This window comes from Sarcophilus harrisii, chromosome 6 (genome assembly GCF_902635505.1).
Source record: "Sarcophilus harrisii chromosome 6, mSarHar1.11, whole genome shotgun sequence".
Taxonomy (NCBI): domain Eukaryota; kingdom Metazoa; phylum Chordata; class Mammalia; order Dasyuromorphia; family Dasyuridae; genus Sarcophilus; species Sarcophilus harrisii.
In genome coordinates, this window is record NC_045431.1 from 11,771,189 (window position 1) to 11,793,771 (window position 22,583).

The 22,583-nt window shown below is 34.5% G+C and overlaps 1 protein-coding gene across 2 annotated transcripts in view; it reads right to left on the reverse strand.

Annotated features, from left to right (window-relative positions):
- The window catches only part of KCNIP4 (potassium voltage-gated channel interacting protein 4), a 1,016,244-nt gene that overhangs the window by 628,742 nt on the left and 364,919 nt on the right, over nucleotides 1–22,583 (reverse strand). The window lies entirely within an intron of this gene.

Genomic DNA, 22,583 nt, shown 5'->3' on the forward strand with positions numbered 1-22,583 from the left:
ACAGGGAGGATTTTCCAAATGTGTAAAGAGAGCAAATAATGCGTCTTCTCTTCTTCAGAGTAATTATGCTCATTTTCTTCCACCAGTCCTTATGTTTCAGAGCTCCTGTTTCCCCACTATCCATTACCTTGGTTGTTTGCCTTTCTATACAAGTTTTAAACTGTTATTTTTTTCCCTACAACTTGACTTCCAAAACTAAACCCATAGAGAAGATAAGGGTTGCCATAAATTCCTACTACATGACATTTAACTTTAATGTATAATGAAAATGTATGGAAACCACAAGCAAATTCTTATTTAATACTGTATAACAATGTTATAATAATTCCAGAATATACTCTGAGGAAAAGAGCAATGATGTAGTCATTTCAACTTTTGCAGCTTTCATTTTCTCATCAACAAAATGTGAATAATACTCTCTGGTTTGCTTTTAAGGTAATGAGAAAGTCTTTTGAAAACCAGAAAGTTCCATGAAAAGGTAAGCTGTCTGTAATTTTACCAAAATCTAAGAGAGTGGTGACATGAGTGAATCCCTCTGAGGGTCTCTGTTTTCTCTGTTAAAGGGGATACTATATTTTTAGTACCTATTTTAACAAGGTTTTAGCAGGTATAGGTTGACTGACATAGTGTGAAAATTTTAGAAGCATTTAAGACAATCATCTCATTTTATAGATGAGGAAATGAAGGTCTAAGGAGAAAATCTATGTAAATTACTTTGCAAACCATAAGGGCTTTTAAAAAGTCAGGTATTATGTTTATAGTAAACATTACAAGTAGTTATCTATGAATGTGCTAATCACCACAGCCTGTATACAGGGGAAAAAAAAGCATTAAGGTCCATTAAAATAAACAAGACTTCAACTAATAATGGAAAAGTTTATTAGAATGAAAACAAAGTTAATAACTTAGAATAAGCACAATAAACCAATAATAAAACTCACTGGAAATACTTGGAAGATATTCAAATTTAGACAACTTTGTAGTTAGGAGTAAGATGGTAAAAAACTTTATCTCACAGAGATAGTTCTTTTTTCTTCTTTGGCTGATACCAAAATAATTAATTCTAATAATTAAGAATGGATTTCAAGGCTTTTCTTCTGCATTAGGATGACAGAGGTGACTGGTGAGTCTGGTTTGCTGAGAGAGAATCTCATGATTTTATGGCCGTGTTATTATGACTATTTGCAAATGAGATAGCTTTGAGATATGAGCAATAAAATAGCTATTATATAACAGTGGAGAGTGTATACTATTATTCCTATCACTTTCACTACTATCATTTACTACTCTTACTTTCATTATCCTTCTATCACTGCTCCTATTGCTACCACTACTACTGCCCCTACAACCACCCCTGCTTCTCCCTCCTGTTATCCATCATTTATATAATACCTACTATGTACCTAGCACTTCACAAATAGCACCTCATTTAATCCTCACAAGCTCAATCCACTTAGCCACTGTTGCCTCTACCAGAATCACTCATCTTCTGGAGAGGACCCGGCAGTGCCCCAGACTTTCGATGCACAGGAGCTCTTAAATGTAGCTCAAATGAATGATTTCAATAATTACAGCGATCACAACAAAATTCTAAGGGGAATTCCTTGCTAGCCCTTGTGCTCTGTCTAAGCAATCATTAATCTTTACTCTGTTACAATGCTATTTCCACCATCATTTTTGTCCTGCTCAGGTGAATTCCGCCAGGGTTCATTTCCTCTTTTTATCATTAAGAATAATTCAATCCAATTAAACAAAATTTCATTAAATGTCTAGAGAGCATATACTAGGTTCATAGTAATAAACAAATTGGGACAAATGAGGCTTTGAATCAGGACACCAACAATTGAGAGAGGGACTTACTTCATAGACTTCAGTACTATAGCTTAAATAGAGAGTTACTTTTTAAATGTAAACTTCTTAAACTTTTTGTAATCAGGACTCCTTTTCACTTAAGAAAATTTCTCTTGTATATAAAATAGGTATGCTAATAATTAATCATAAAGCAATTTATTTTAAACAATTCTTTGGCATATACATATATATATTACATATATATATAATATATATATGTAATTTTTATCATTTATTAAAGACAAGAGCAAATTTCCATATTAGTGATAAGGAGGTGCTAGTTTATTTTTACATAAAGAATTAAACCTTGGCAGAATCTATCTCTCTTACTCTTGCCAAAGAGTTTGATTGTTTTATTTGACCATGTATATTTGTTTTAATAAATTTCTTTTTCCTTTTCCCCAATCGAGGTATAAGGCAAGCAAGGGGGAGAGTAAATAAATGTTAAGTAAGAAAATACCAAAAAGAGAGAATTCAGGTTTGAGGAAGTACTTCAGATGAAAGCTATCAGATGCTCTTTCAGATGAGGTCATGATTGTTAGATTTGACTACTTGATTGACTCTATAACTTTATTATAAGAGACTTGTCACAGAATGGGAAAAATTATAAATGTTTATGGTATAAAACAAGCTACATTAATAAAAATCAAATATTAAAAATTAAACACACACACATACACACACACACATATATATATATATAAAATTTTTTTTTTATTTTTTCAGGACAATCATCCACTGTGCTTCCTTCTTCTGTCCCATATGGCCCTTCTTGAAATATTCCTCTCTGTTGTTTTTTATCCAGCAAAACATATTCTTGATTTTAGGCTTGCCTAGATGGTAGTCAGTCAACCAACATTTATTACAGGCTTATTATGTGTCAGATACTATGCCAAAAACAGAGGACAGAAACAAAAAAGAAAGCACAATTCCTAACTTCAAGACCACTCACATTCTACTGGAGGAGTATATAAACAATTATATGCCTGTAAAATATATGCAAGATAATTTGCAAATTATCTCAGAGACAAATGGAGGAAGCTTTAAGTACCTGCTGAAGTGGACCCCCCCAAACCAGTGGAGAAAGGTAGGGACGTCTGTAAAGCTGACATATCATTGAGTCTCTGACTTCCACCGCTATCCTGTACTTAGTTCACTGAACCATGAACATTCTCTTTGAAAAATCGATAAACTCTTTGAACCAAACCAAAAGAGCCAGTGGAGGGAGGCCGGCTTTTCAATTATTCCAGTGCCCACGTATGTAGGCAGCCAACTGCTTGAGCGCCAGTGACTGTATTCTCTGGAAGCAGACGGTTTCCTCCATAAAAGGATTGATAACGTACTAAACTACTTTAACGGTATTTTTTCTTTAAATACAACAACAACATGCAATTGTAGTAAAAGTCGGCGAGTCCAGGAAAGGAGAAAGTGAAGCTACGTGAGACAATCACACCAGTGATGAAGTAAGCCATGATAGTTTCAGACAGCATGTAATCCCAAAGTCCAGATTGAAATAAGAAATCATTTCAGGGGAAAAGATTTATAAGCTTCTCTGATATCATTAAAATGTGTTTGTTCTCAAACACGACACAGATCTGTTCAATTCCATTACTATCTATCGATTACTAGAGGGCTGCTTTTTCATCTCAGTACCTGTTGTGTCAAAGATAGGATGCTGGTTAAAGGGATCCTTCTGTAGCTGTACATGGTTATCAGTGTTCAAAGGGGAATTACAAATAGAGAGGAAAACAGCCAGACCTAGCTGAAGAACCTCACACGAGAGATCTGTTCACGTGGCTAGAAGATGTAAAATGTCTGTAACTCTCCATTTAGCATGTTAAAAAGTCAGTGTCCCTCATATTAGGGAAGTATGTTTTTTCTTCATTTTTAAATGATTTTGGTTCTTGGATGAAAACAAACCTGAGTAAATTTTGTCAGTAGAATAAAAAAAAAAAGAAAACAAACCTGAGTACTGAAAAATACTCCCAGGTATCTCCATGCAATGTGACTCCTCCCCATGCTCTCGCGTGAATCCACTACAGGTTGGGCAACTCATATTCCACAAGTCTTTGCTTCCTCCTGAAATTTAGACTATATCAATGGGCCAGTCAGGCTACCTTCTCTACCTCACATTGGCAGGCTAACCTTCCTTTTCAATTTTAAGTTTCCCTGATTGATTTCTTCACTTCTGATCTATAATATATAATGTTCTGTTCTAACACTAACCCTAATCCTTAATACCTTTCTTCTCTCCAAACTGCAGCTTGCTGCTACCTGTAATGTACCTCTATCAGTCTGCCTGAAATACATTTCCAGTTTTTAGAGATATTCATATTATATGTCATTACTTTCTAACATCAGTAGAATATTAGCATGAAATATCTGAATCCTTGTTTCTGGAAAATCTAAGTGGTCTTAAAGGAGCATTCCTGTTTTCTGAAAACAATTTACCTCAGTTCTCTTTTCCTGCTGATTTCTTGGTTCAACACATTGTCCATTTTTACCACCTCTGTTAGATATACATAAAAATGAAAAAGCTCTATAGGTTGATCATCCATAAACTGGCCAATAGACAACACATCCATTTTTTCTGTTTTCCTGCATGTATAGTCAGGTGTTAATGAAAAAAAATTCATAGCATACTCTCTGTATTTTGAGGTTAAATCTTTCAGATTTATGTTTTTATTAATTTGATATTAATTAGAATACCAACACATTTCTACTTTGGGAAGAGAGACCACATATTAGTATAGTTATTCCCAACATGACTTTTTTTGCCCTGAGGTGATTTTAGGAAACATTTATAGGGATCTGGAAGATACACACACACACACACACACACACACACACACACACACACTCTTTGGGGTTCATTTTCCAAAAAAGAAAATTAGTCAACAGAGTAACTACTTTTTATTCTTGGACCAATTATCTGAAAGAATCCCTGGGAATTCTATAGTAAACAAAGGGACTTCCTTTCTTTGATCAATAGTCTATAAAAGTCAGTAGTGAAAAAATATTATTTTAAAAACAATTCTAGTTTTCTTATAAATGAGCTTCTTCTTATGCTTAATAGTCCAAACTTGTTTAAGTGGTTAGAGATCTCTTCCAGAAATCTCTGCACCATTTCAGAGATTAATACCACCTGACCAATTTATCTATAAACATGAACCTCTGAAGAAACGCACTATCCACTGGGAGTCACTTTTTAATTAGAACTTTACACTTCATCTCCCTTATCACAGTGATGAATAGTTTGGATGAATATAAGTCTCTGTGTTATACCTTTTTTGATGTTTATGATCAGAGGGTTATTAACATGGTTATCGCTATCATTATGTCTTTCAAAAAATTGTAAATGAGAGACTATGGTGAAAGAGCTTTATAAATTTATTTATAAAACTTTGTGAAGAAAAATGAGAGAAATAAAGATTGTAAATGAGGAAATAAAATCATAAATCTTTGCAGATTATATGATGGAAAACTTAGAGAATCCTAGAAAATTAGCTAAAAATCATAGTTCAAGGAGAGGATACTGAGAAAAGGACAGAATAGGTCAGAATATTCCAAGCTCTCCAGATCTCCCTCATAAAAGACAAAATAGAGCCTCAGGACAAATATAGAATGAATAAAAAATAAACAAGAGTTGGAGCAGAACAGTAGTTCTCCTGGGACAATAGGAGAAGAAATGAAAAATACAAAGATGGAGGTTTGGCCAGTATAAAATGTAAGGCTAGTTCTTTTGAAACAGTACCAGCCAAGCCTTGGGGCTAACAGGCTTGGGAGGCACATTGAGTCCCAGAGGAGAAGGGAGGGATTTTTTAGAAATGAGTCCTTTATCAGAAATATTGGCTGTAAAACTTATTTTCATCTTTCTGCTTCCCTTCTAATCTTGGCTTCATTGATTTGTTGGTGGAAAACATTTTTAATTAAATGTAATCAAAATTATCCATTTTGCACTTCATTATGTTCTCTAATTTTTGTTTAGTCATAAATTCCTCCCTTCTTCAAAAGAATGACAAGTAAACTATTTCTTGCTCTCCCAATTTGCTTCTGCTATCACTCTGCATGTCTAAATTACGAATCCATTTTTACCTTATCTTGGTAGGATGTGAGCTGTTGATCTATGCCTAGTTTCTACCACACAATTTTCCAGTTTTCCCAACAATTTTGGTCAAATATTGAGTTCCTATGGGTTTATATGGATTTATCAAACGGGAGATTACTGTAGCGTAAGATACTATTGATTAGAAAAATGCATATTTCAACAACTCTGAGATACCTAACATATATCATACTGACATTCAAACTTAACAGATTGGTTAACATGACATAAAAGAAAAAGGACATGCTGGGGAGGATGTAAAAAAAATTAGAACACTAATTGCATTATTAATGGAATTGTGAACTGACTGAATCATTTGGGAAAACAATTTGGAATTATGTCCAACAGAATACATAACCTAGACCCATAAATACCATCATTAAATCTGTACCCCCAAAGAGATTAAAGTAAAGGAAAAAAGATATATTTGTACAAAAATATTTATAGCATCTTTTTTTTTTGGTGAGAAAAATTGGGAAACTGAGGGAATGCCCATCAACTGGGGAATGATTGAGCAATAAATTCTCCAGCACCTTCTCCATTTTTAAAATTAGCATCCCCAATCAGTTAGCTACAAGTCTAAATATCTCACCTCTGGGATTTCATGAAGACAAAGTACATGAATTGATGATTCTGAAATGAATCTTATTCATAATCAACAATAAGCATAATAAATTAAGTTGATCTTTGAAGATTATTAAGAGAACTTGCTCTAAGAGACCTTAGTAATTTTAGCATGTAAGAACAAAAAAGTTTTCAAGGCCACACAAATAGAAATATTTAGAACAAATTACTGCTACTTATATAGATATAGACATACATAAATATACACACACATATATACTTACAACAATGGTTAGTAGAGGCAATGTTTTTTGTTTTCCTCCTCAATAACATTCTCTATTTCTGCTTTCTAGTTTTGGAAAGATGATTTTCCTTTAGTTTTGTCTTTGTTCCTCCTTCTACCTCTCTTTCTCCCAACTTTTGTTCCTGGCTTTTTCCTTTTTTTTAATTTTTTTTTTTTTTTTTTTGCTTTTCATAGCCTTCTTTGTTCTTTCACTCTTCTGAGAAAAGAGTAGCTCAAAAATTCTATTTTGTTCTTACTGCTAAATTTAAATTTTATATCAAATTTATTTTTTCATCTTTCTTTATTATTAACTTTTCAAACTTGACAAATATTAATAAACAGGATTATATGTATACAAAAAGGTTACTTATAAAACTATGAATAATAAATATACCTTTTAAAAAAGAATATATTAAATTTAACATGTTAAATGCTGAAAGACTTGTTTTTAATCTCTACCCCATCTCCTTCTCTCCTTTTTCCTGTTTTAAAAGGTTTTATTGATACTCTTTTAATTCTTCTTTTAGAAGGTAGGCTCCTAACTGTCTCTCTCTATTTTTTCATCCTTCACCCAAATAAAAAAATAAAATGAAAGGCTTCTCTTGTAACAAATAGCTATAATCAAGTAAAAATATCCATGCACTGGTCCCATGGACCAGAAATTCTCTCACTGTTGCTGGGGTAGAAGTTGTAATACATCTTAGAAAGAACAGGAATCCCATAAAAAGTGCTGTTATTACTCCATCCTATCTTCCCAGAGGTAATCTTCCCGCAATCTGCTATTTTCACTGCTATTGCCAACATTCCGTGTTTATATGTCCTTCTTCCTCTCGTAAACTTTGCCCTCTGGATCTCCTTTCTGCTTTTATGCCTTCTTCCCCTAACTCTGGCAAATATGTCAGAGTGCCAGAAGCCATGACAGTTCCTGGAGCAAATTCACTGCCTCAAAAAACTATTTTTTCTTATGTACTTTGTCTCGGAGTTAAAGTTTCCTTAATATGATCAATGAACATTGGTGTAGAATATTTTATAGATTTACACTCCAATTTTGAAGTAGATTTTATGAATTGTTGGCTACAGTCCGTGAAGTCACAGCATCACCAAAGCTAAAAGATCTCAAGCTTGTGAGAATCTGGGATCCTGTGTAAAAGAAAAACATGACTATAGGTGTAAGGGTTTGTGTGTGTGCAGTGTACCTACACACTAATCTATGTGTGTGTCTGTGTGATTACTCCCTCTCTTTGGGTACATTTACATATTTATATACATATAAATTATACATATAAAAATATAAATATATATTCTATATTTACTGTATATCTAGAGAAATAGAAATAAAAAGTTCATGAAAGAGTCTCTGGGCAAGAAATAATTAATTTATTAATTAGACTAATAATCAGTATATTGATCACTGGTTTCTCTTAATAACTAAGATGAAATCACCAAATGTGTAAATGCTTAGGAGAAGGGAGTGCTCCTAACAGGTCAAACCCCCATTTGGTGAACAGTAGACTTTCCAATGATGGGATGGGCTGAAAGCCTTTAGCTCCTCCTGCTGAGAACTTGGCTTGATCATGAACATCAGCTGCCCCAAGCAATCTGCCCACATGAGTCCATCTCAGCCAGACCACTCCGCTGGGCTTCCCCTTCTTGAGCTGGGTGACCATAAATCCCAGGGGAGGGGTGCAAGGACATGGGCTTGGTATTCACCTAAACTGGACACTGCACTCTAAACAAATGTAAGATCTTCTTGCTGAACGGAGTTAGATCCAAGATCATGAACACACAAGGGATGGTTTGGCCACTCTCATCTATCAGTCTTGTGCTTCAGAGACTGGTTGTATAAGCAACAGATCATGGTCCCTAAATGAACAAGTAGGAGGGAAACAGTCCTACTTCATTAATTGGCTATAACCATAAAAGAAAAATATATTACATATTCCTTTCCTTCTCTCTCACCCTCACACACCTGGTAAAAGATATCTACATACACTTTTAAAAGAAAGGAGTCTTGCTGCAGATATTTTAAAGAAGATGAGAAAAGCTTCCAGTACATTAGATAGATGATAAAAAAACAATTTATGGAAGGACACAAATGAATCCCACAAGACGAAGCAAAAGTACGTTTTCATCTTGCGAGTCCATTAAAGTTTTATAGTCCGAGCTGCACCATGTTTCCACAAACAAGGTTTGGAAAGGCTGTGGGGCATGTATTAAGCCCAAGGTCATTTTTTATTTCTTTCTACCCATGACTTAAGGTTTCCTCCATGAAACCTGGTCTGCTAAGTCAGAATTCTTTCTCTGAGCTCAGTTTTCCCCACTCAGGACTTCATTTCTCTCTTTGTTTGAAAAAGGCTTGGGAAGATAGAATCCAGGTCAGCCCCAAAAGAGTTTCCAATAACCTGTTGGCCAACTCAAAATGAGATCTATCTGTGGGGAGGGGATTGAGAAAATGGTACTAAATGAAGTTAAGACATTAATGTCACCACATCCTTCTGATAACTGACCCTTGAGATATTGGTTATCGTACCTTTAAACCTCATGTATAAAATGGAGATAATACTATTTGTACTTGTTTGCCAAGGGGAAAAAGGCTTTGCAAATTTTAAAATCTCATCTAAAATGGCAATCATTATCACAGTATTCAGTAACTCCATAGAAGCAACATTTCTACTGTTATATATACATCATAAAGGACTTAAATTTTGAATGAAACAATATGGATTCAATTAGTATTTTACGAATTACTTTGTAATTTACTTTACTGTATAACTTTGGGATAAATCTAATTCCTACAGTTTCAGTTTCTTCATCTTAAATATGTGGATAATAATTGTATCACCTACTGCATAGGATAATTTATGCAAAGTACTTTGCGAACTGATCATCATAAAAGTGTCCACTATTATGATGCTAATGATTATTTATTTGGAACTTATTCATTGCTATATATTTGGCGAACTACCTCTGCAAAGATGAAGATTAACTTTCTTTGGTCCAAACTTTACCAAAGAAGCTCTAGGCATGCATCATGCTAAATCTCAATAAGAAAGACTCTTCCACCATTTAGAATTTAATAGGAATAAATTTCCAGTAACAAAGATAAAGATGTCTGGGTAATTTAATCAGATGCAAAATCCAAAATAAACACAAAGTAAAGGCAATTACCTTCTAGCTATCAAGAGGGAGATAATAATGATAAATTAATTGGGATAAACAAAGGAAGGTGAAGCCGGCTACTCTTTGCTTGATGCAGTGTTAAGGCTTGTACAGACAGAAGTAAATTAGGAATTATATCAGCAATATTTATTTCATATGAAGTAGGTACTATTAAAAATCCCTATTTTACAAAAGAAGAAACTGAGTCAAGCAGGATTAAAAGAATCACATAGTTCATATCTGAAGCTGGAATTGAATTCAGATGTTCCTGACTCCAAGCTCATGATGCTCCCCACTGTGTCATCTAGCTGCCTCAGTTCCTTCTGTTATATCCACTATTTATTAGTAAGACACTTAATGATGGTAACTCTACAGCATAGTCCATTGGTCCATTCAGTACTGACTGAGGACTGGATTTCCATTAAAAAGTGCTGCATCCTCAACATAAAATGGGGATAAGACCTGCATGAGCTGTTTTACAGGGCTATTGAAAGGATCAAGTATAAAAATATATGCTTTGTAAATTGTACACTTTGTAAAAGTACACTGCAAAATGTCATCTACGATTTTATTAATATTAGCCTTTATTTGGAACATTAGTCATTCATTAGCATTTTGATTAAGCCTCAGGGTTGCAGAATCGACATTTGCTAAAGCAGTAAAATAAAGTGTTCATTTAGCTTCCTTCCACTTGAAGATTCACAAAACTGACTACATCCTAATGGATGTGGGGTATTCTCTTTTTAAACAACTTCAAAAATGAGAAGGTTGTTCCTTTGTTACTGGTGTTTAGTCATTTTTTGGTTGTGTCTGATTTCAGAATTCCAATTGAGGTTTTCTTAAGAGAGAGACTAGATTTTTCCTTTGCCAATGTTTTTCTCCAAGTCATTTTATGGATGAGAAAACTGAGGCAAAAGGTTACGTGATCTGCCCAAGATCACCCAGCTAAGAAGTATCCGAGGCTGGATTTGAACTGCCTAACTATAGTCCCGGCCCCTGTGCACTACGGCACTCCCTCGCTGCCCTTTGCCTTTTTCCTACCCATCCATACTCCAAATCTGCCTCTCTGTGTCTTCACAATTGGACAGCTCTAGGGCTGGGCAGGCTCATTTAATACAGCTCTCTCCATTAGGGAATTAGGGTTAAGGAGGCCTAAACCGAGGCCCAGAAAAGAAATGAAGACCCTTGCCTATGTTCATAAAGACAGTAAGAGGGAGAGGCTGCTTTGGAGCCGAGGTTCCCTTTCTCCATAACTTGCCAGCTTCTTCTCCAATGTCCGGTTGCCACCGTTTGCCCATTCCTCCATGTTCCAACCTAGAAGGCCAAAAAAAGCAATTCTACTCCTCCTTTCAAGTAAGAATAGCTTTTGTCTTCTCAAATATCCTTTCTCCCAGGCTACACATCGCCAGTTTCTTAAACTAATTCTCATTTGACTTAATTTCTGGTCCTCTTATCATCCTACTTTTCCTTATTACACCAGGGAAAGTGAAATAGAGAAAGGTGGGCAGAATTTCATCCAGGAATTCTTGGGGCTCTGGCCGACCTTCAGAAAGTTCCCGAGTCTCTTCCTCATTAACAGCTCCAGCATCCATCCACAGTTTATTCAGAAAATGACAAAGTAAAGAAACATGAATGTTCTGGTGATGCTTTAGGAAACTGGACAGAGGCTGGGATTAATAGAGAGAACTGGGATGAAATGAGGCAATGGGCTTTGTGACTGCAGGTGATCGCTTGGCTATTTGATGTCCTTTAAATATTATTTGGACAAAATTGATAGTTGGGAGATGAAACCTCAGAGGTAGTTTCTTAATTTTATAGATTTGGAGAATAGTGTTAATTGTTTGCAATTCTAATTTAGAATATTTTGTGTTCATTGTTTTTAGAAAGTAATCAAAGAAAAGTTTGTAAATTATTTGTAAAATCTAATACAAACAAAAGATTCTTAGCATTCGGAAAATTTAATTTTATATTTATACTGGGGAGTTCTAGTGTTTTGGCCTGAAGGTCATGTTCCAAGAGACACAATTCATTTTCAAAATAGACCATGGGCTCTGATTTTAAATTAATGGATCTATATGTTAACCATAACTTTGATTAAATATACTTGATGGAAAATACAAAGCTATGTCTGCAAAAGATTCTTATTAAAATTTAAACGGCACCCATAAATACATAAAAGCCTATTATAGAACAAAGATCTGAAAGATAAAAACATTCACAATTATTGCTCATTTAAAAATAAAAACAAACAAAAAAAAACAGACCACAAATGGAAAATTACCTGAAAGCAAATAACCTTGGAACCACTAATTCTCCACTTTTGTAAATGTTGAGCAACTGTTCAGGTTTGGAAAAACATTCCTTTTCATTTGTTGGATTAATGAAATTTCAATCACACAATCACTATGGTAACTTTCAAGTTTGGACATTAGCAATGTGTCCCTCATTGTTATGTTTTTTCCCAATATTTGAACAATGTCCTACTCTGGATCTTATATATGTAAATACTGCAATATATTCCCTCTCCCATACCCTTAAAATTTATTGCATTTTCCAGGAATTCTTTGGAGAATAAGAAAAGGAAGGGAAAGCTGGGAAACAGAAGCAGTAGAAAGTAAGGGGAGCCCATGTCAGTTTTAGCAAGTATTGCCATATTATTACTATGATCACTACCTTTCATTCTTTTATTCTCATATGTCTCACAGCATTCTTTCCAGACACAAGCATTAATTTTGTTTTATTTATCCACTGACAGCATCTTCTTCCTCTTTGTATAATCCCACAAGACTTTTTTAATATTTTAAGTTACCCTTTCCTGAGCCTCCTCTAACCTCATAATGAAATATTGACCTGAGCAGCTCCAGAGAGTAGCATCAAATTCCTGGAGAATTTGAACTCCAAGCCTTCAGGGATTTGTTATTGTTCTTGTCTTTGGATGCTCAGCACATTGTCGGGCGCCCAACACATAATATGTCCTTAATAAATTTCTATTGTTTGTACAAAGAGTGTTTCTCTTTTTAAAATCTACTCAGATATTTCTAAAGAACCTCATTAGTCAATTGAGAACATATTATGCTGTCTTTAACTTTATTAGTATTTTATGTTACTTTTCTATATTAGAAATTAAGCTTCCTGAGAGACTATTTTTGCATGCTCTTGTACCCCCAGTATCTAGCAGGGAGTAAGCTCTTGCTGATTGACTGATTGCCTTCTAAGTTGAGATGCTTAAAAACCGTGTGACTGTACTATAGTCATGACTGATGACAGAAAACTAGAGAGAGAAAATTAAAGAGTAGAAATCCACCCCCCATAGTGAACAGAAAGAATCTCTTAGTAGAGAAAGGACATGGGGAAGCAAGGGAAACTTCAGCTTCCTTACTCTAAAGGCAGGGATTCATAAACTTTTCCCACTGGGGATCCCTTTTCGTCCAAGAAATTTTTACATGACACTGGATATATAGGTATATAAAATAGCCCTACAAATCAAACACTTTCTGATAATAAATCATAATTGGATGACTTTCCACCGGCAGTTCCATGACCTCATTGGGGTCCCAACCAACAGTTTAAGAAGATGGACTCTAAAGGAACTTCAAGATCATTAGATCTTTGGCATGCAGAAATTGTCCATTAAGACTTGATTTTTTTAGAAAAGGATTTAATCAAGTCTTCCAATAAGTCTGAAGAAATTAACGGTATTACATCTTAAGTGACTTATTTGAATATGAAAGTCTAAGGAAGCTCTGCTACTGATTGGCTAAAACCATGGAGATGTCTGCAAGTACAATTCAGAGAAGCAAAGATATGCCACATTTTAATTTCTTCTTTTTAATAAGACTCCTGAAACAAACTTAAGTGCCAGTCTCAGGATGCTGGGAAATACAGGCCCTATATTTTTCCTATGTTGTCTAGCAAACATTATAAGCCAGAGGTAAGAAAAACCCCCAAAGTCTTACCAGGCCCACTGGACTCTTGACTTTTTAAACATAAGTAAGTCTTATCAAAATCAAAGACCAAATTTTGGTTTCTAAAATCTTCCTAGTTAGAAAGCAGCATTTTTGTAGTGAAAAATCCCTGCTCTTGGAAAGCTCAGTTTTAATCATGTTTGCTCCATTTTGTAGCTCAATGGCATTGGATAAATCATTTCTGTCTGAGACTAAGTTATTTCATTCGTGAAATAAAAATAGAGAGAGAGAGAGAGAGAGAGCGAGAGAGAGCGAGCGCAGACTAGTTCTTCTCAAAGATCTTTATACAAATGAGAAAAGTTAAACCCAAGATTTCCCAGTAATAGTCATAGCTTTATCTTATCCTATGTGAAATAATAGGCAACTTTATTTACCAAAACAGAACAATGAAAAAAAACTATAAATAGAGCTATGTTACTACTTGTCTTGGAAATATATTTTGCTGTTGAAGTTACTCATCTATTAAAATAAGAATTCACAATTCTGATGGACGTGGCTCTCTTCAACAATGAGAGGATCCAAATCAGTTCCAATTGATCCATAATGAACAAAATCAGCAACACCCAGCAAAAGAGCACTGGGAAATCAGTTTGGACTAACACACAGCATTTCCACTTGGTTATAGTTTGCTTGAATTTTTGTTTTCCTTCTCAGGTTATTTTTACCTTCTTTCTAAATCTGATTTTTCTTGTGCAGAAAGATAACTGTATAAATATGTATACATATATTTAACATATACTTTAACATATTTAACATGTATGGGACTACCTGCCTTCTAGTGGAAGGGGTGGAGGGAAGGAGGGGAAAAGCTGGAACAGAAGTTTTTGCAAGGGTCAATGTTGAAAAATTACCCATGTATATGTTTTATCAATAAAAAGCTATAATAAAAAAAAGAAAAAATATCATGTAATCAGGGGTACATTGAGTGCATATAATAAAAATGACAATACTATCTAAATTTTAAAAAAATAGAGCTCATTTCCTGTTACATCCCCAACTCACCACCAAGAACAATCTAGATCATTCATATTGTACTTATGAGCAAGGGACAAAGGAAGAGGAATTTACATTTGTAGAAACTGGAAATGCTCTCATTTCTTTTATTGCTCATGAGACAGTGGGACGCTCAGACTAGGCTTCTGCAAACATCATTCTCATCATATTCCCCAGGGTTACCCTCATCTTGATTCAATACAATTCGTCATCATATTTATTATGTGAATATAGACACTTGAACATTCTTAAATCTGAGGGGATCGCTACAGACTGAAATAAACTGAGATATTAAGTTTGTAATTTAAGATATTCTTTTTTGGTTGAAAATATTCTCTATTCTGCCAAATAGAAAGTTAATTTATAAATGTGTGCTGTGTGGTATTAGTAGTCCCTACATTCTTAGGTTTAGAAGGAATTTCAGAAGTGTCCTTGTCTCTTCTGTCACAGGAAAACTAAAGAAATTGTCTTAATACTGCTATAAGCTAAAAGTAGGATTAATATTTAAATTGTATAAACATGAAGAGGACACAATTGAAGCTTAGGAAACTGAATACTAAACTTGAATAGGATAGCTATAAGCCAAAAAGAATAATCTTTTGTGGGCATACATCCAATCAATTGCTAATTTATTTTCTCCCTCGGAACATATTTCTCTTATCTGACCCCTTCTCTTTACTCTTTAATACTTTAATATTATAATGCCTTATTCAGGTTCTTGTCATCTTTTCGCTGGACTATTTTAACAGCCTCCCAAGTGGTTGTCTGCTTCCAAATTTTCCTTCTCTCCAATCTAGCCTCCACATAGCTGCCAAAAGGAATTTTCCAAAATCCCACATCTGACTTAACTCAAAAACTTCACTGGCTCCCGAAACCCTGGGAGATAAAATACCCCTCACCTTGACCTCAAAACCCACCATCTGATTACAATCTGTAATTTCTAGACTTGTGTCATTTTTCCTCTCAACACTTTATTTCTCTTCACCTGGAAGGTTAGCAATTTCCCAACCTTGGCCTTCCGTCCTGCCCCTTATATACCCTCTGCTCCATCTCTCCCCTCAGCATACTGATCATACTTCAGTGCTTAGTTTACTTAGGCAACATCGGTTCAGGAATTAGTCACAACTTTTTAAATTAATATTTTTTTACTTAACTGTATACATATTATGCCCAAATAGAATGGAAACACCTTGAAAACAAGAACTTCTTGCTTTTCATTGTGTTTCCCTACAATACAGCATGGGCTTAGATATGCATGTTACCTTTCCCATCAGAATGAAATCTCCCTGCAAGGAGGTCAGTTTTATTTCGGTCTTTGTTCCTGCCCTATGATGTATTTAATAAATGCCTGTTGGTTGACTGATAAGTGCTTAAATAAACATCTGTGGAAAGAGATTGTTAAAGGAAAATTCTATTTAATTCTTTACTGATCTATCAAATTCTTTAAAGTCTGGGTTATCTCGGGTGATATAAGGAGATGAGCATAAGAAACAGGTTCTAAAAGAGGCAGAGAATTCCAGGAGAAATCTACTTTAGCTAGAAACTAAATAACCTATTCCTATAAATAAGCCCCCAAAGCTTCCATGACTAATATTATTTTCTATAATTGTGCTGTCTATTTCACTTGGATATTGTAAAAATTAAGTGAAATGTTATATCAAAGTGAATTAGGAGGAGAAATTGTTGTTATTTATTGTTGTTATAAACTCAGAGAGTTTGCAATGATTTTCTGACAGCCTGGTTAGTTATAATTCACAAAATTATAGATAAAAGGAAATAATTTTAATAGGGCTATTACTCTGAATATCTCACTTGTTAAAAACTGAGAACAAGCATGACATCAGACAGTTTTCATTGGCTTGAGGCTGATGGCTGCCCCTACACCCTCCTATAGAATTATGGGTCACTTGTGGAGAGTACTAAGCTGTCACAGGTGGCTCCCCACCTCCAAGCCAATGAGCAGTCTTAGACATGTTAGTAAGTTAGTAGTGAGAGCATCTTTTTCAAAGTTCAAAGTTTTCAAAGATGCCTAATGGTAGCAGCTGTTTCACTAAAGCAGATAACTCCATTCAGTTAGAATAAATCATTAGTGGCCACCGTAAAATTTTAATCCATTAACATCAAATCCCCTCTCTTTGTTATAAAGTCATCATAAATAAGGGAAATGCACATAAGGTATCTAAATAGAATCTGGATGCTTCTGAGCATTTGGCAGAAATTAAGGTTATTTTAAAAGGTGCTAATTGTTCTTCTAAATAAATAACAAAGCTCTGATCTCCCAGTTGAATGAAATGCACAGTATTTAAGGAAACAATATCACCCTGTGATACTTGAATCAAATACAGCATGAGACATACTCCAGGCACAAAATGATAACCAAAAAGAAGGCTTCAGAATGAATCAAGTAAGATTTGATTTTGTTATTTACTGAGTGCACTCTACACAGAGCCACCCAACAATTTATGAGAGCCCAGAATTGCTAGCATTAGTGTCTGGAGATGAAATTAGAGATGCTATGTACACACACATACACAGGATAGATTATATCAAATTATAGATTTTGCCTCCTCTGGAAAAAGACTCTTCGGTTTAAAAACTAGGGTAGGTTCAAGATACTAAGAGAACAAAAATACATGCACATTTATATTCCTCTTCTCAACACTTGCACAAATACACAGAACCAGAAATATCTTTTGCAATTATCTTAATTACCGTTACCTTTGATTTACCTTACAAGGGTAATGCATTTGAAATTGTAATTTCTCATTAATGTCAGTTAGATTTTGCTGGCTCTTAAAAACTTTATTTCTATTTGCTTGGTTTGACATTACTGAGATATTCTATTCCCTGAATAACCAAGGTATTGACAGTCTGTCTAGTTTTCACCCTAGAAAGGAGGAACTAGCCACTGGTTTTATGATACAAATAAAGATTTTTTTTTACGGTAAATACCTTTTCCAGTCTTTAATGAAGAGGACATGAAAAATATTATTAGAAAAAAAAATCCTAATGTTTCTATTAAAATATTATTGTGTCAGTTTATATAATTGGGAGTTTGCATAGAAGAAAAGGCACCAGGGCATAATAGAAATGGAGAATAAATGCAGGAAGAGAAAGGATACAATGGCGAGCCAAAGCATCCATTTTAAAAATAAGAGAAGAAAGCCTTTATCACAATGATGGAATTGAGAGTAGAGAGAGGAATGGAACAGGATAAAGTTATGGGCGAGTCATGGTCTCTTCCAATAAAGGAAATATTTATATTTTAATAAGATTGTTGGAAATATAAAATAACCCTCATAGTATGGCAAAGCACTGGATACTGAAAAATGCAGATCTTAGACAACATCTATACCATGCTAGACAAGCTATTTGGAATCTCTATGCCTTGGTTTCCACATCTGTAAAATGGTGATAATGGTGGTACCTACATCCTGGGGCTGTTGTAAAGATTTATTCTGATATTTATAATCACTTTACAAAGCTTCAAGTGCTATATACATGAATGTTAACTTTAATTTAATATTAAGACCTGGCTTCAAGTTTTGCTTCTGGTACTGACTGTATATGTGATCCTTCAGAAATTACTATTTTTCAGTTTCTGCTGATAATGTTCTAAATGTCTAATTATCAAAGAATGGGATGATTTGTATATTGGAATAAGTTTCATATGCAGTAGGCATCTAAATAAATTTTTGTAGATGAATAATTATTATTCAGTTTATGTTAAGCCATGCTGCTGATTAGATTTACTCAGGAAAATCACAAGTATTTCTGTTTCCACTCCTCTTTAAATTTTAGAAATTTAAGACAGGAATAAGCTCATTTTTCCATATTCTTCAATAATGAGTTTATTTTGTGGACAGGAATATTGCAAATAAAATAGACTGGGCAATGGCAGAAAACCAATATCACATAGGGATTGTGCCTTTTCATCATAATACCTTTAGGAGTTTTGGGTGTGTGGGCTGCAACATACTTTTTTGCTTATTGCACAGATCTAAATCTTCCAGATCTAGCCACAGACTTGAAACAGAGAGGAAACAGCTTAAATAATATGCAGCACTGCAAGTAACTCCAAGTAGTCCTCCAAGTAACTTATTCCAATATACATACTTGTTCCTGATTTGTGGAATGATCCACTCCTACAGGATCAAAAAGCTATTAATTTCAATTAGTTTTGGAAAAACATTTAAGTTTATTCTGATTTTAGAATTCTAAATCTCAAGGTGAAGTTCAAACACAAATATCCATCACTTGCCTTAAAGAAACATTACCAGTACTATAGCTAAAATGTTTAGGCTGCATGTATGGCTGAGGGATTCTCAATAATTCATTCATTATTAAACATTCATTGACCATTATATGCAAACCCAAGGAAAGATAGGTTTGGACTGCTTGGTAGGCACATGCATGGTGGTCGCCAAGGTTAGCAGAGAAATCTAATTTGGCTGCTGCTCATCATTCGTCTATGTGCTGCTTCCAGCTTATTTATCAAATGTCTAAGTATCTAATAGCAGTACAGGTAGGGAAGCCAATGGTTTTAGCCTAGATTGTAGCCCGGAGCCTTTTGTTTTTCACCCAAACTCCATTATTTGATATGTCTAGTTCTTAATCTGTACATTCACCTGAAAACAGATATACTGACATCCTTCCCTTTCATTTCCTGTCTTGACCCAAGGAACTATAAACCAAGCCTAGTTTTATGTCTTACATGTTTTAGAAATGCTATTTAAATTGTTTTCAGGGAAACAAACAAACATAACCAACAATTAAAGAGGGATTTTGTTGGCCAAAGGTTCTCTGTTAAATCCTAAGGACTTTTTTTTAACCCATCAACTAGTAGCATCAGATAATTAAAAGAAGGATAAGAAAAGTTCTGCAGTCATTTCACATTCTTTATGATAAATATACATAATACACATCCTCCTATAAATTTATGTGTGTATTCTGCCTCTGAAAACTCAACCATTTCCAAATAAAATATCAAAATAAGCTTTATTGGATTGTGTTCTTAAAAATAATGATATTATTTGGAAAAATATTTTTGGATTTTCGGAAAAGATATTCTGTATATTATTAGTGTTTTAGTTGTAGAATGCCTTAATCCACCAGAGATTTTTAAAAAATGGATAAGAATCACAGTTTCAGGAATTTACCAAAGAACAGTATAATATATGGCACATATGCATTTTTTCCATCTGAGTTTTTATTGGCTCAGATTATTTTCTCATTCAGGTTACTATTCACCTACTACTTACTACCCTGCGCACACAGTTGCCCCAAGTGAAATCAAATCAGTTAAGCAAGAGGCACTTGTTAAATATCTTTTCTCTCTAGTCACTCTGTCAGGCCATGGAAGTAGTTGGGAAAAAAAAAAAAAAGACTTCCCTCCATCCTTCCTTTTCTCCCGCCATCCTTCCTTTTCTCCCTCCTTCCCACCATACTTCCTTTTCTCCCTCCTTCCCACCATCCTTCCTTTTCTCCCTCCTTCCCGCCATCCTTCCTTTTCTCCCTCCTTCCCGCCATCCTTCCTTTTCTCCCTCCTTCCCGCCATCCTTCCTTTTCTCCCTCCTTCCTTCCATCCTTCCTTTTCTCCCTCCTTCCCACCATCCTTCCTTTTCTCCCTCCTTCCCGCCATCCTTCCTTTTCTCCCTCCTTCCTTCCATCCTTCCTTTTCTCCCTCCTTCCCGTCATCCTTCCTATTCGCCTTCCTTCCCTCCATCCTTCCTTTTCTCTCTCCTTCCCTCCTTTTCTTATGCTAATTTTTGAATCCTGATTGGTATTGAATGTCATCTTTATTTCAGCTTTGTACCATTTGTCTTTCTGATAATCTGGCCATCTCTAGAAGATCAGAAGATGAATGAATTATTTAAATAGAGAGGAGAGGGACTATATACATAATCTAGGGCAATTCATTCATTTTCAAATAAGAAAAATGAGGCTACAGCTCATACAAAGGTCTTTGAGCATGTACTGTGTCAGAGCACAATACTTACTAACAACTAGGAGATAGAAAGTTTCAACCAGAAATGTCAAACCATCCTTTTAGTAAGTGGACAAGACATGAAGACAATTAACTATAAGGCACTTCACAACTTCAAGCATTATCATCTCATTTTGCAGATAAGAAAATGGAGACTTGAGAGCTCACTGACTTTTTCATGGTCAATCAGCCAGTAAAAGTTGGTGGTAAGGAAAAACCAACAACAACGCCTCAATCCTTTATTTTTTATCAAATATTCACTTGGTTGAATTACTTAATTTACTTTAAAAATAATTCTCCATTTCTAAACCATCACCCCACAAAATCTAGTGTCATGATTAGAATTATCTTACATTAGTATGCTAATGTTCTTCAAAGACTATTCTCAAACAAATTGTGTAAGATTTTGCCTGGTGTAGACTTAATTGATTTAATTAAAATACTGTTGTATTTTCCTGTTGGAAATATGATTGCTATTTATAATAGTCCTTAAATGTTAATGTGACAATCATAATAATAACAATAGTAAATGGACTATATTTATTGAGCACTTTATAAAAGATTAGTCACATTCCACATCATTAACAAACCAATTATATATTCTCTACAGTTTTAACCCAAACCTGACCCCCAATTTTTCTCTCCCAACTTTTCTCCTGTTATTCCCATCCATAAACTCACTATTTCAGCAAACACCTATTCCCATATCTTTTCCTGAAATATGATGTGCATTTCCAATCTCCCAACTAGATTACAAGTACTCTGAGCGCAGCAGAATGCATTATTTTTCTATGTACAATGTATTTTTCTATGTACTATGTATTTTTCTATGATAAATGGGTCCAAGCTTGCACATTGTATAAACAATCTATGTGTGTGTATTTTTCAATCAAAAAATACAATAAACATATTGACTGAATGATTGATTGGCTCATGTATGAGCAAATGAGATCAATTGCATCCAGTTAGTTTCTTTATGCCAGCCTAAACCATGGTCTTTAGTTATTTCCTTTAGCCAATAAAAGAAACACTGGAACTGAAAATCATTGCAATCAACTGATTTAAGGAAAGTCAGGTTCAAATCACATTTTAAATCAGTATGGCAACTAAAGTAGCCTGAAAAACCATTTCTCTGCACCATTATTTAAGATTGTTGGCTTAACATAATTGTACGAAAAATAGCCACAAGAGTTTAAGAACAATGCTGGAAAGCCAGTATTCAATTTCCTGATGACTTTCAAAACTATGAAAAGCTGCTGTGCATTATGAAATATTTTATACTTACAAAGAAGCTTTTAAATATTTTGGATAAAAGATAAAAATACTGCAAGAGATTTGTGACTATTAATTTCTTTTACACATCAAAATATATCATGAGGAAAATTTGCATCCTTTGAATGTTCCTCCCCTCCCTCAAGGAGACCCTTGTGCCCTGGCAGTTTTTTCAAATTTGCATCTTCTTTGTAAACGGATATTTGCCCTATTAATTTTTAATTTCTCTAAGCTACAGGAGTACTCATAAATACACATTATATATGCATTTGCTTTGTTAAGTGTCACCCTTCCTTTACAGCCTGTTATCTTCTGGATTACTACAGGTACAGTCACAAGAGAACCGAAAGATGCCGTGTCTTTCACTGATAAATGGACTTCTATATTAAAATAGAATGTTAATGA